Source organism: Anticarsia gemmatalis, chromosome Z (genome assembly GCF_050436995.1).
Source record: "Anticarsia gemmatalis isolate Benzon Research Colony breed Stoneville strain chromosome Z, ilAntGemm2 primary, whole genome shotgun sequence".
Lineage (NCBI taxonomy): Eukaryota > Metazoa > Arthropoda > Insecta > Lepidoptera > Erebidae > Anticarsia > Anticarsia gemmatalis.
Genome location: NC_134776.1, coordinates 8832819 through 8843505, shown reverse-complemented (window position 1 = coordinate 8843505; position 10687 = coordinate 8832819). Strand labels below are relative to the sequence as shown.

The window sequence follows — 10687 nt, the reverse complement described above, 5'->3', positions numbered from 1 at the left end:
CAGATGTCTCTTCAGACATTTTAGTTTTTTACCTGTCTAGATTATTATAACTAACTTGTATATGACTAGTGTTTTGTGAAATGAGGTATTTTTATTCAAGGAGCTGTAGAGAATTATATTATATCTAATCCCTATTCTTCGAAAAATCTGATAATAACTAGTTAGCGGAAAACTGTTTTGCAAATTAGTCATAATAAGATAATCTGATGTTTAAGACTTTAAGTCCCTATTCCTAGTAAGAACAACACAGGTTCAGAAAATGAAATACAGGAATAACGTTTTAATCATTTATTATAAAACAATTAGTAATTTTAACAAGTTTTTATTAATGTTTTTACATTCAATAAGGTATAACTTTTTTAAGATTTTATTCATAATTATCACATTTTTTTAAGCAGTTATATAATTCAAAACATAGATAATTTTTGTCGATGACCGACGTTTGCTGCGCTGCCCGGGTCCTCGGAATCTGTAAATTGTAGAAAATATGTTATAATTTCAAATTTATTCATTGTGTAAGATTCACAAACATACTGCATAGAGAATAAATGAAGGAAATTACAAAAATACATTCGGTAAGAAAATTTTGTTGCTTTGCTGTAATTGAAAAGGCATAGCAATATTAAGTATAATAAGTACACAAAAATACAATATCACGAAGAGGTGACAAGTCAAAGATCTGTAATCATCAGAGATCACACAGAGAAAATATAAAACACAAGAAATACATAAATAACAATCAGGAAATCATCGCAATGGTGATAGTGCCGCAGCTTCATGATGATATTAACACCGAGGAAGTCAACAAAGCTGGCTGTGATATGTTAATATTCATAACTCACAGCCACTTTGTCGGCCCCTAGCGGTGTGTGTTTCTGATGAGCTGATTGATGTCTTCGCAGATGCATAATCTGAAAAAATACAAGTGCACGAAAACACGTCTAAGCAAAAACAAATCCAAATAAACACGCCGATCTTCATGTTCTGGATACGGTACTATCGGAGGTTCATCGCTCATCAAAGCTGGCTGTGATATGGAGTAAAACACACACGACAGCCACTTTGTGAGCGACGCCCCTCCGACCTGCTGCAGATGTCGGCGGCACCCGGACGTTAAGTCGCTCAGCCCAACTCGTCAAAAATGGCTGTGATATGATAATGAATACATGGCACAACCATTTTTACGAATGGGCCACGGACTCTACTAGTGGCAGCGAAGCGCGTCATACGTCGTCATTGTCTCCGTAAACCGACCACATCAAAGTGGCTGTGATATGATGACGGTTACATTTCACCGCCGCTTTGACAGGCTAGGCCCGGGAAACATTCACACGCAAAATATAAGTCGCACTAAAATATCACACAATAAATATACAAAGAACATAGTAAATTAGAAGAATTTCGTCGTCGCTGCTGATGTGGTAATAGTTATGAGGCCGTGCTCATCAAAGCTGGCTGTGATAGCTTCATAATGACCTATAACAAACCGACTTTGATGACAGGGACACATAGCATTTCAAACTGCCCGTCGGCTTGTTCATTCTACTCTGAAAATGGCATTTCAATAATTATACACAGATGTGCAACGTAAAAGCACAACAAATTATAATAATAAACACCAATTGTTTGTGTAGAACACAAATAACTGATAAGACTTTACAGTCGCTTGTGAAACAGATCAGCAGCAATAAAAAGAAATGATAACGAATTCGTATAGTAGAATTGAATCTTAGAAACCTGACCTCACCTAACACAAAATTGATAGCGCACTTAAACGGACATGACTACATCATTAGATAGCAAAATAACACAATTAGAGCCGTATCACATAATGTACCGAGCGCTACCACAGTCCAGCACCGGCGATTTAATGAATGAAAGCACACTAACCGCACGCAAACCTCTGACAAATTGTTGGAACGTGTTTTATTATTATTTTTATCGATATCACGTTTAAAATAAAGGTTTTGCACTAACATTTTACGGAAATAATAATGACTATCACGAGAACCCGATATTTAAACCGTAGTCGTATTTGTAATTATATCACCGGTACTTTGTACATTTTAACAGGTGTAAAAACACTTAATAGCCCAACAACAAGTTAGCGACGACGTCCAAATATTACATTTCTAATTAAACTTTGCGTACTTGATAACCCCGGCACTTGAAATTTAGATTTTTTGGTAAAAAAAACGGTTTAGGTAAACTGCTATTAAAGAATGTTTATTTAAAATCGCGTGTGAATTTATAAATATATCACAATAACGTCCGTTATCGCGTTTATTAAAACAACTTATAGATGATTGGCGACAAGGGTCGCCGTCGCGACTAAGTCCCAACGCGATGTCGACGCTAAGTCCACTGTTCGTTTTGCCAACACTTTAAGTTTAATTTACAAGAACGCGTCTACTACCAATCCGATTTCGAGAACCTTATCATTAAATTTTAGATGAAAATTATCAAGCTAATAACATCAGCCTACCGTCGCGACGGCCCCGCTAACTTGCAATCGACACACCGAACTAAGTAGAGGGTTAATATCGCCCACGATATACGCAGCAAAACGTGATTTAAATAACAGGAGGCTCGCGAAGTAAAATTTCAAGATAACGAGACTTGTAAAATTTGAAGCGGCGCCGCGTGAACAAAGAGTTAGTGAATGAATACTGGTGGCGGTTCAGAGAGAGCGGAGAGGCGCGGTTGGCACGAGTCGTCGCGACGGAGTGCCGCTGGCGGTGTGACGACTGAACTACGTAGTACTCCGCCGTACTTCCAGCGCGGAGCTTCACGCATGCGCGCCAGCGTCGTCTGCTGCACACTACGATGCATTTCCTATGTCTTCGCTGTCTCACTAACATTCACCGTCACTTCAATGCGCCTGTTAATTATGTATAATACATTCAGCTTATACTATTTGTAACCGTTACCAAGCTTTACGATCGATTCCTCGGTCTGTAATAAAGTACCTACTTGTTATCCACAGTGCCGTCCCTCCATCTTACTAATATTTTATAAGATTTGCAGATTTTTTTGCAATTTTCTTAAGCTTCTACAAAATCCTCGATGCTGACCATTTTTGTAGTTCTATTCATACTTTACAGGATTTTTACCTCTTACTTGCATCAATATAAAGTCTAGAATTTTTAAACGGATACATATTGTATCTAGCGATAAAACTGTTTGCAACGAGGTATAGAAACAAATATAATAATGTAGGTAGGTATATTAAACTGTTAGCAAAATGGTATAATTAATAAACAATTTATCAAAGTCCGTCACAGTGAGTCGCTGCTCTTTTGTTACTTTGTGTAACGCACCTGAATTGAACGGTGATACGATGTGCGAACTAGTGTGAACAAATGCAGCGCATTCAGAATTGAAATGAAACTTTATTCAACAGTATTCTGAAAGCTTTTACAAACTGCTGTTTGAAAACCTAGCAATGTAGAGTTGTTCAATTTGTACGAGACTATTATACAGTAGCTGGTTTAACTGCAGCGATTGCTTCAATGTAGACGTAATAATTATTTCATTAATTGATGAAAGAGCAGACATATGCGCTAACGTTTTCATATATCTATACGTATACGCTAAAAACGCCCAAATCAATAATTATATTACACAACGGAATTTAGGCAGCGTACAGCATTACGTTAACATAGAAATGATTGAAGGGAATAGAACAATAGCGGTGTACCCAGTCGCGTTTGAGCCAGGTTAACCATAACCGCGAACAAATATTATACTGAAAATGTATTTAACATCGAATGACAATGCAAAATAAATCGTCTGTTGAATGATATCAAGCCAAGCCTCGGCTAATAATTAAAGCAACACTGCACGGCCCTGTTTACTGCGGGTTCACACAAATCTATAAGCAGATTAGTGCTAAGCCTTCAGCAGCAGCGTACTAACAATTAGAATATTGCATAGCACTGTCTGGCGGTATGAATGGATCGCAGACGAGGTAGGAAAGGCAATTAGTTGAAGAACTTGTACGATAATAATATAAAGGCGCATCGAGTGCGATTCTAATTGAATTGAAGGCTTTGTAAAATAAAAAATATCACGTCTCGACGTCTCGTCTTATAATATCTTAGGTACATAATGCAATTTCATTAATGAATTTATAGCTGGCAAAAGGTAGGTCTAGACTGAGACTTAAGTCTTCTTCGAATCTCATTAATAGATAGCAGCTTACAAAGTCTTCCGATATTAAAGTTGCTATTATTTTGAACAAGTATTATTTTATAATACCCACTTCCACTATTCGAGTAGGTATTACTTTATAATAGTATTAGAGCGTAATTCCCTCTTCAATATCGGCACTCATTATTTACTAAATCTTGTACCGTATATTTTATAAAATAATATTTTCTGTACATTTTATCTTCGTGCTCAATTTTTTATCAAGAAAATGAAGAGAGATTATTTTCTCTTTCAAAGTAACAAATAAAATAAATAAAGCCATAAAAGCTTTTATGTCAACACGAGTGCATTCAATATTGTTATTAATTTGAGTAGTTCACATTGAAAGTCCTAGATTCATCTGTGCGAAGTGGTCGCAAGGATTTTGTTCAACGTTTGAACACCTTTAAGCGCAACTTTTAGATAAATTAAACCTCCTATACGACAATAAAAGATTTTATATTTCACATTGAATCGAAAATCCGAATGTGTTTCACAAAAGAAATAACAGACAAGTGCTTGTTTTTAATTTAAATTGGTCTAGAGCTTTGAACTGCTGATCGTAGCGAATTTTAATGAACTTTCCGGAACTGGGCGATTGTATTGCTTATAATTGAACAGAGCGAAGCCTTTGAAGGAGAAAGTCAAATAGATTAAAGGAAGTAAGTAAAAAATCTGAATATGTTTCAGCATGGTAAGGTTTTGTCCGTATCAAGTCATAGGTTAGCAAGTTAGTGGGTAACAAGCTCAGAAGGTAATCGGAAGCTTGTGCAATATTCTCGTACATACGAACGGTTATTAATTGATGGTGGCTGGTGTAACACAAGTTAATCGAGTGTTACACAGGTGGTTGGTGAAACCCAAGCATCGGCATTTACGTGGGGTGTCCTACGCTGTCAACGTTAATACAATTTGATTGCGCCGGCTCTCGTGTTGCGCCGTGTGGCGGCGCTACAGGTCAGCTCTGAATTGTACCTACCAATTAATATTAACGCAGCACTACTCAAGCAATTACTCTGGCCCACCATCCACTAGAGTACTAATTATAGGATACATTACACTCTAATGTGGACACAAATCCAATATCTTAGTATCGAAAACGTAATTACAGCTTGATTTAACTCTATTCAGGTCTGTGGGCTACACCATTGCAAGTGACAGGCTCGTTCTTCGAAAACACACAAAGAAATAGCAGGTTTGTGCAATATCGATCACATTAAATATTTAGCAAAACGGCGTCGCCCGGTCCGGGTAAAAATGACACAAAGAGACGCAAGTCTGTAATTAGGACAGACATTTTATATACCCTGACACAAAGCAAATTGTAGACTTGATTCTAAGTATCGCATGTTGGAGGGTCGCAGGTATTATTAATAAGTGTTCGAGCTGCCAGCCCTCGCTTGTAATAGCTTGCGTGGAATATTGTATGCGGGTTGTCGCCTCTACAATCTAACTGCACTGTACGTTATCCTTCTGAACCTATTACTAGCCACTGCAGGTAGTGTAGGTAGTGTAGGTACCCACAGCCTGGCGCACTGCTCAAATATTCATATGACATTTATGCCAATCACATTTTTCAAAGGCTTCAGGAGTAATCAAAATCCAGTGACATATTAATTTCAGTTTATATTGATTCCTCGTATATGTTGTCAAACGCAAACTAGAATGAATATTTTTCATTGCAGTTTTATTAAAGTAAATTATTTAAGCTAAATCAATGTATGATTAAAATGCATCAATACACGTCGATTTCATTCATCTCTATTCATGAAACATTTTGATTACTTCCTGGCTAAATACTAGTCGGATATTGAAATATAGTCATACACAATTTTTATTTAATATCCATGACGAATCAATATTAAAGAGTGGACATACTAGTACCTCATCTGTTATTTGAGTCAGTCTCTTAAACAAAAAGAAGGAAAATTGGTTTTTCTTAAGTTATGAGACGCGAGTGTTCGACATAAAAACATGTCAATTAGATACAGATAATGATTTGTAAACATATTGAAACACGCAATCAACTTTATTTTCATCATTAAATGAGAAGTAGTTACGTTAACTTGATATAATGGCTCCAATTGAATAGTCTTACAGTGCCTAGTTTGTAATACTTAGCCGCGGAAATTGCCATTGATGCTTGATGTTCTCAGGTACCAATTAGGGTTGTATTCATCCGAGTATAACGTTAAATTGCTGCAGCCTTAATGACGTCAATATTTTCATTGAAAATAATAAATGTAACAAGGTTGGTTTCACTCCGTCCTTCAAGATGCTATTATATTATGTAACAGGTACAGAGAGACTGGAAATATTCCGCTAAGCGAAGTGCACGGCTTCACTGCAACAACCTTATTCTGTTCGTTGGAGTGTTTGATCTGTAAGAACATCAGAGTAGATGCTACGCTCGGCGCATTCGAATATTCAATGATCTATAAACAAATTGATGCTGTTCCATCGGTAACATCGCTATCTTACTGTCAGCTGTAACCGTATGTCTATATCTATATATAAGCAGTGTCTGCGCCCGATACACCGTCGTTTCTTAATTAATGCTCATTGAAGTTGAATTAATGAAATCGCCAGTTTCTATCAATTTATAGACATTTCTGGAAATCTGAGTTCAGACAATACATCGTTACTGTATCCGGTTTGACGGCGGATGTGATGTATTTCTATTTTTATTTATTAATTGGTACAATAATAGTGAAACTTTTTATAGAATAGACATGTACATTGAGTGATGGAATACCGCGAATTCTTGGTAAATGTTCCGTCTGTGCTGTTGCTAGTTAAGTAATGAAGTTTGCGCGAACATCGATAACGCAAATAGCACCATATAGCAATAATTATGTTAATGACGCATAATAGCCGTTAATTGGCACGTCGATTAACGTTTAAGTTGTGAGTGTAGTCGCCGCGTGCCCTATGTTGTTATTACAAACACTAATTGAATATTTCATGCACAACCTTTGTTTAGTTACACGGGATATCGTATGCAAGATCGTGTTAAAGGCGTCGCTTTTCTCGTAACTATTTAATACACAGTTCGAAGATTTCGTTTGCAATTCAAAAAGTTGAATCCATCGAAGGCATGCATGCATTAAAGATTCAAACGGCTTTCATTGCATTTAGAAAGGGCATACCTAATTATTGACTCGTTTTTAAGTAGCAGATTAAAAGACATCAAACTATGTCGCACAAATCGTACTAAAGCACGGTCGCATTCGTCGCGACATAGGTATTGCAAACATGATACATTATTGAGAGCCGTCTAAAGGAGAGCAATTTTCAACGTTAAAAGGTAAGGCAATTCAAATAGTAAGTACATCTTCATCGTTTGCTGCGAGGAGTGCCGTCTATTGCAATTTCATGGAAGACAGCTCGCACAACATCTACTAGCGTATACTGCATTTCGAAAAGTAAGTTTAGAATTTTCTTCTGTAAAAGATACCGTGTTTACTGGGAGAAAGATGGTTCCGCGAAACGTGATTTCATAGCAGGGCCGCTCAATATTCAATTTATTATGTAAATGTACTTTATGATTGAATCTAACAATTTAACAACTCTATTTCTTTTTCAATAGAAAAATGTTATTGCAAATACGAATCAAAATGATAACCAATTCTGATAACCGTTACGATTACATTCCACGCAGAACTACGAAAATTTTAAGAGAAGTAACAAGTAACACTTTTAATAACGAATAGCCGTGAAACAAAGAAATGCGTCTAGCCAGTATTAGCGGCACAGAGATATTTGTCACCGTCCATCTTTTTTTTTCATATTTACCTATATAAGCTAAGACAAATAGGCAAATATAGAACTGATAAAACAAGCTTAAGTCTAACCTAAGTACTACGAAACACCATTAAAGGGTATAACTCAAGAACGAACAAGTCTGAATTTGCAGACACATTTGCATTCAGTGCAAAAAAATCAGTGCATAAAGAAATTGTAGTGAATTCGTAGCTGTTTTCGTAGAGTATATTCGTAGCTCGTCTACGCGTATTTACAGGTCCGAGATCAACATGCAGTTCAAAATGGACTGAACCGGGCTTTAATTGGTAAGCAATACTCGTGCGTAGAAAATGGGCGAGAGGTGAACTTGCCTCCAGGCGCTCGTTACATATCACCCTGAGAGTTGCAGTGGTATTGTGTTCTAACGGGCACACGCCCGCCACGCTTGGTCGTTACAATGGTATCGTATTACGTTTAATGGACCGCCCTTTGTTGGTTGAACTCTCCTGTTATTGTCTAATACTAATTATAGGTCATCCCTTGTTTACGTCGTATAGTCTACCAGCTATTCAACAGGTAAGGTACCTGTGTCTATCAGAAAATATTTTCTAGAATGAAAGGACAACAGATTGTTTTTCGATGTCGTTTCATTAGCTAAGACAAAACAGTTTCTGTAAATAAAATATTTATGCTAGTTTTGTTTCGAGTGCTTATTTGAGTGATACGAGAAATAAAAAGAAGTGTTTTCTCTATAGTCATAAGTTTTCGACGTCGTCGCCGTTGTTAGCTCGATAGAAATCAAATGTTCCGTAGTGTTTGTCTTAAAATCTCTGGAATAAGTTTTGTATCATATGGTCATTGTTTTAAGTAACCCTGAATCAGTCGTATCGCTTGAAAACCGTTCGATCCACGGTGTTTCTGTTAAATCGAATATTAATTTCGTTATCTCAAGCATATTTTTTGCATATGTGCGTAGCACAGTAATAAATCTTTTACAAAATACTTTGACATTTAATACAGCCATTCTATGCGCCTACACAAATACTAATTTTGGAATGTTCATAGAGTATGTTAGTTAATTAAAGATTGACTTACCCCCGGTTTCTGAGTACATTTATCGGTAGTTTATCTATTCTATAGCCTTTTTTATTTGAGTTTAAACGCTATTGAATAGATAAACTACCGTTAAATGCACCACAGATACCGGGGGTAAATAAAACAATTTTATGTAATATCCCTTTTATTCAGCAGTGGAGTGGCACTTATTCATGTCGCTCTTGTTTAAATGCAGTCTCTCCCTCGAGAGGCTCCACAGTAGATAAGCGCTCTTCCTCCAGATTTAAATCCGTTTACCGTTGATAAAATAACTTTCAATCAATTTGCGGAAAGAAGCAAACGGGTTGCGCGTTCCAATATTAGATATTAGAGATAGTGTGATTTAGTTTGCTTGTATGTATGTGACGGGATTTAAAAGGCTCTTACATCATAGAAAATAATTTGTAGCTGGCGACGTAAAGTTACGGGTCATTTCGTATTTATGTAAAATGTATCTTAATGAACATAATCCATGACAAGAGGAAGTGGAAAATTTCCAAATACTTAACATGTTAAATTGCTACTATAGATGTTTTCTTGATAATTTGATGTAACAAGGAATCAATGCAATCTAGATTTTGGCTCTAAAAACGTGCGGTTTAATATCAAACCCGAATTTGAAGATTATTTACACATGAACTATATTAATCCAGACTATCGTAAGCTTAATAGTGTTACTTGGTGCGAGGTGTCTAAAGTGAAACTTCGTAAACCAAACCAAACACATAGTGCTTCAAAAAGCTTTTAGTGTAAGCTGCTTTAATAGTTAGCTGCATGGAATAAAGCATGATGAAACGGTCGAAAACATATACATTATCTTATCAATATTTAATACAAATTGTAAAGGCAGAGCTCGCGCGTTATTTTTGTACATACATTTGTATAAAGACAGCCGTATTGCGACGGGAATTCTTTACTAGTCACCAGTCTGGGTGATGCATAGATAAAATAAGTACACGAAAAGGGTGGCACATTACCAACCAATATGACACGGGAATTAACACAATCATGCACACAAACCAAGGTTGAAATGCATAATAGTTGTTTCCCGTGTCATATTAGATAATAATCATGCAACACGAAAGCTTAGAATATGTGGTACACTGCATTTACATTTGTGGATTTCACGCGAGCGAAACTGGCCGGGTCAGTTCTAATAAATGATTAAGTGTAGAGGAACTCGTATGCACAAAGTACATTGGATGAGTCTCAATTGATATAAACAGATACAAACAAAGGGGTAGAGTTTATTGATACTTCCAGTGAGTAGCAGGCGCGGGGTTAAGAACACTAGCACGTTAAATTGAGCGCCAAGCGACCAATTTACAATTGTCAAGAACCGCTATGTACTTAATGTAATAATGTTTATACATTGCGCTCCGAGCAAAACGAAATATAACGATGTTACGCTACATTTATCCTTGTTGCAGTTTCTTTTTCTTTTTGCAACAGCCCAATCACCATACTATAATAACCTCTTTCTTTTTGCAGTTGTTTAAGTAAGAATAAGAATTATATAAATGTTATATCATTAATGGATAATATCACTTAGGTGGATATACTGCATATTATTTTCCCCAATTTGAGTCCCTACTTAGGCAATATAATGGTGTTAGATGGCTCAGTAAAGCATGTGTTGGGGTTTAACCCGAACCAT

At 36.5% G+C, this 10687-nt stretch overlaps 1 long non-coding RNA gene across 2 annotated transcripts in view; it reads right to left on the bottom strand.

Annotated features, from left to right (window-relative positions):
* Positions 1-273: 273 nt before the first annotated feature.
* Positions 274-10687, bottom strand: part of LOC142986538 (uncharacterized) — a 62625-nt gene continuing 52211 nt past the window's right edge. For both annotated transcript variants that reach the window (XR_012960393.1, XR_012960392.1), the window contains one exon: positions 274-469. This is a non-coding gene — a long non-coding RNA (uncharacterized LOC142986538). The remainder of the gene's footprint in view (positions 470-10687) is intronic.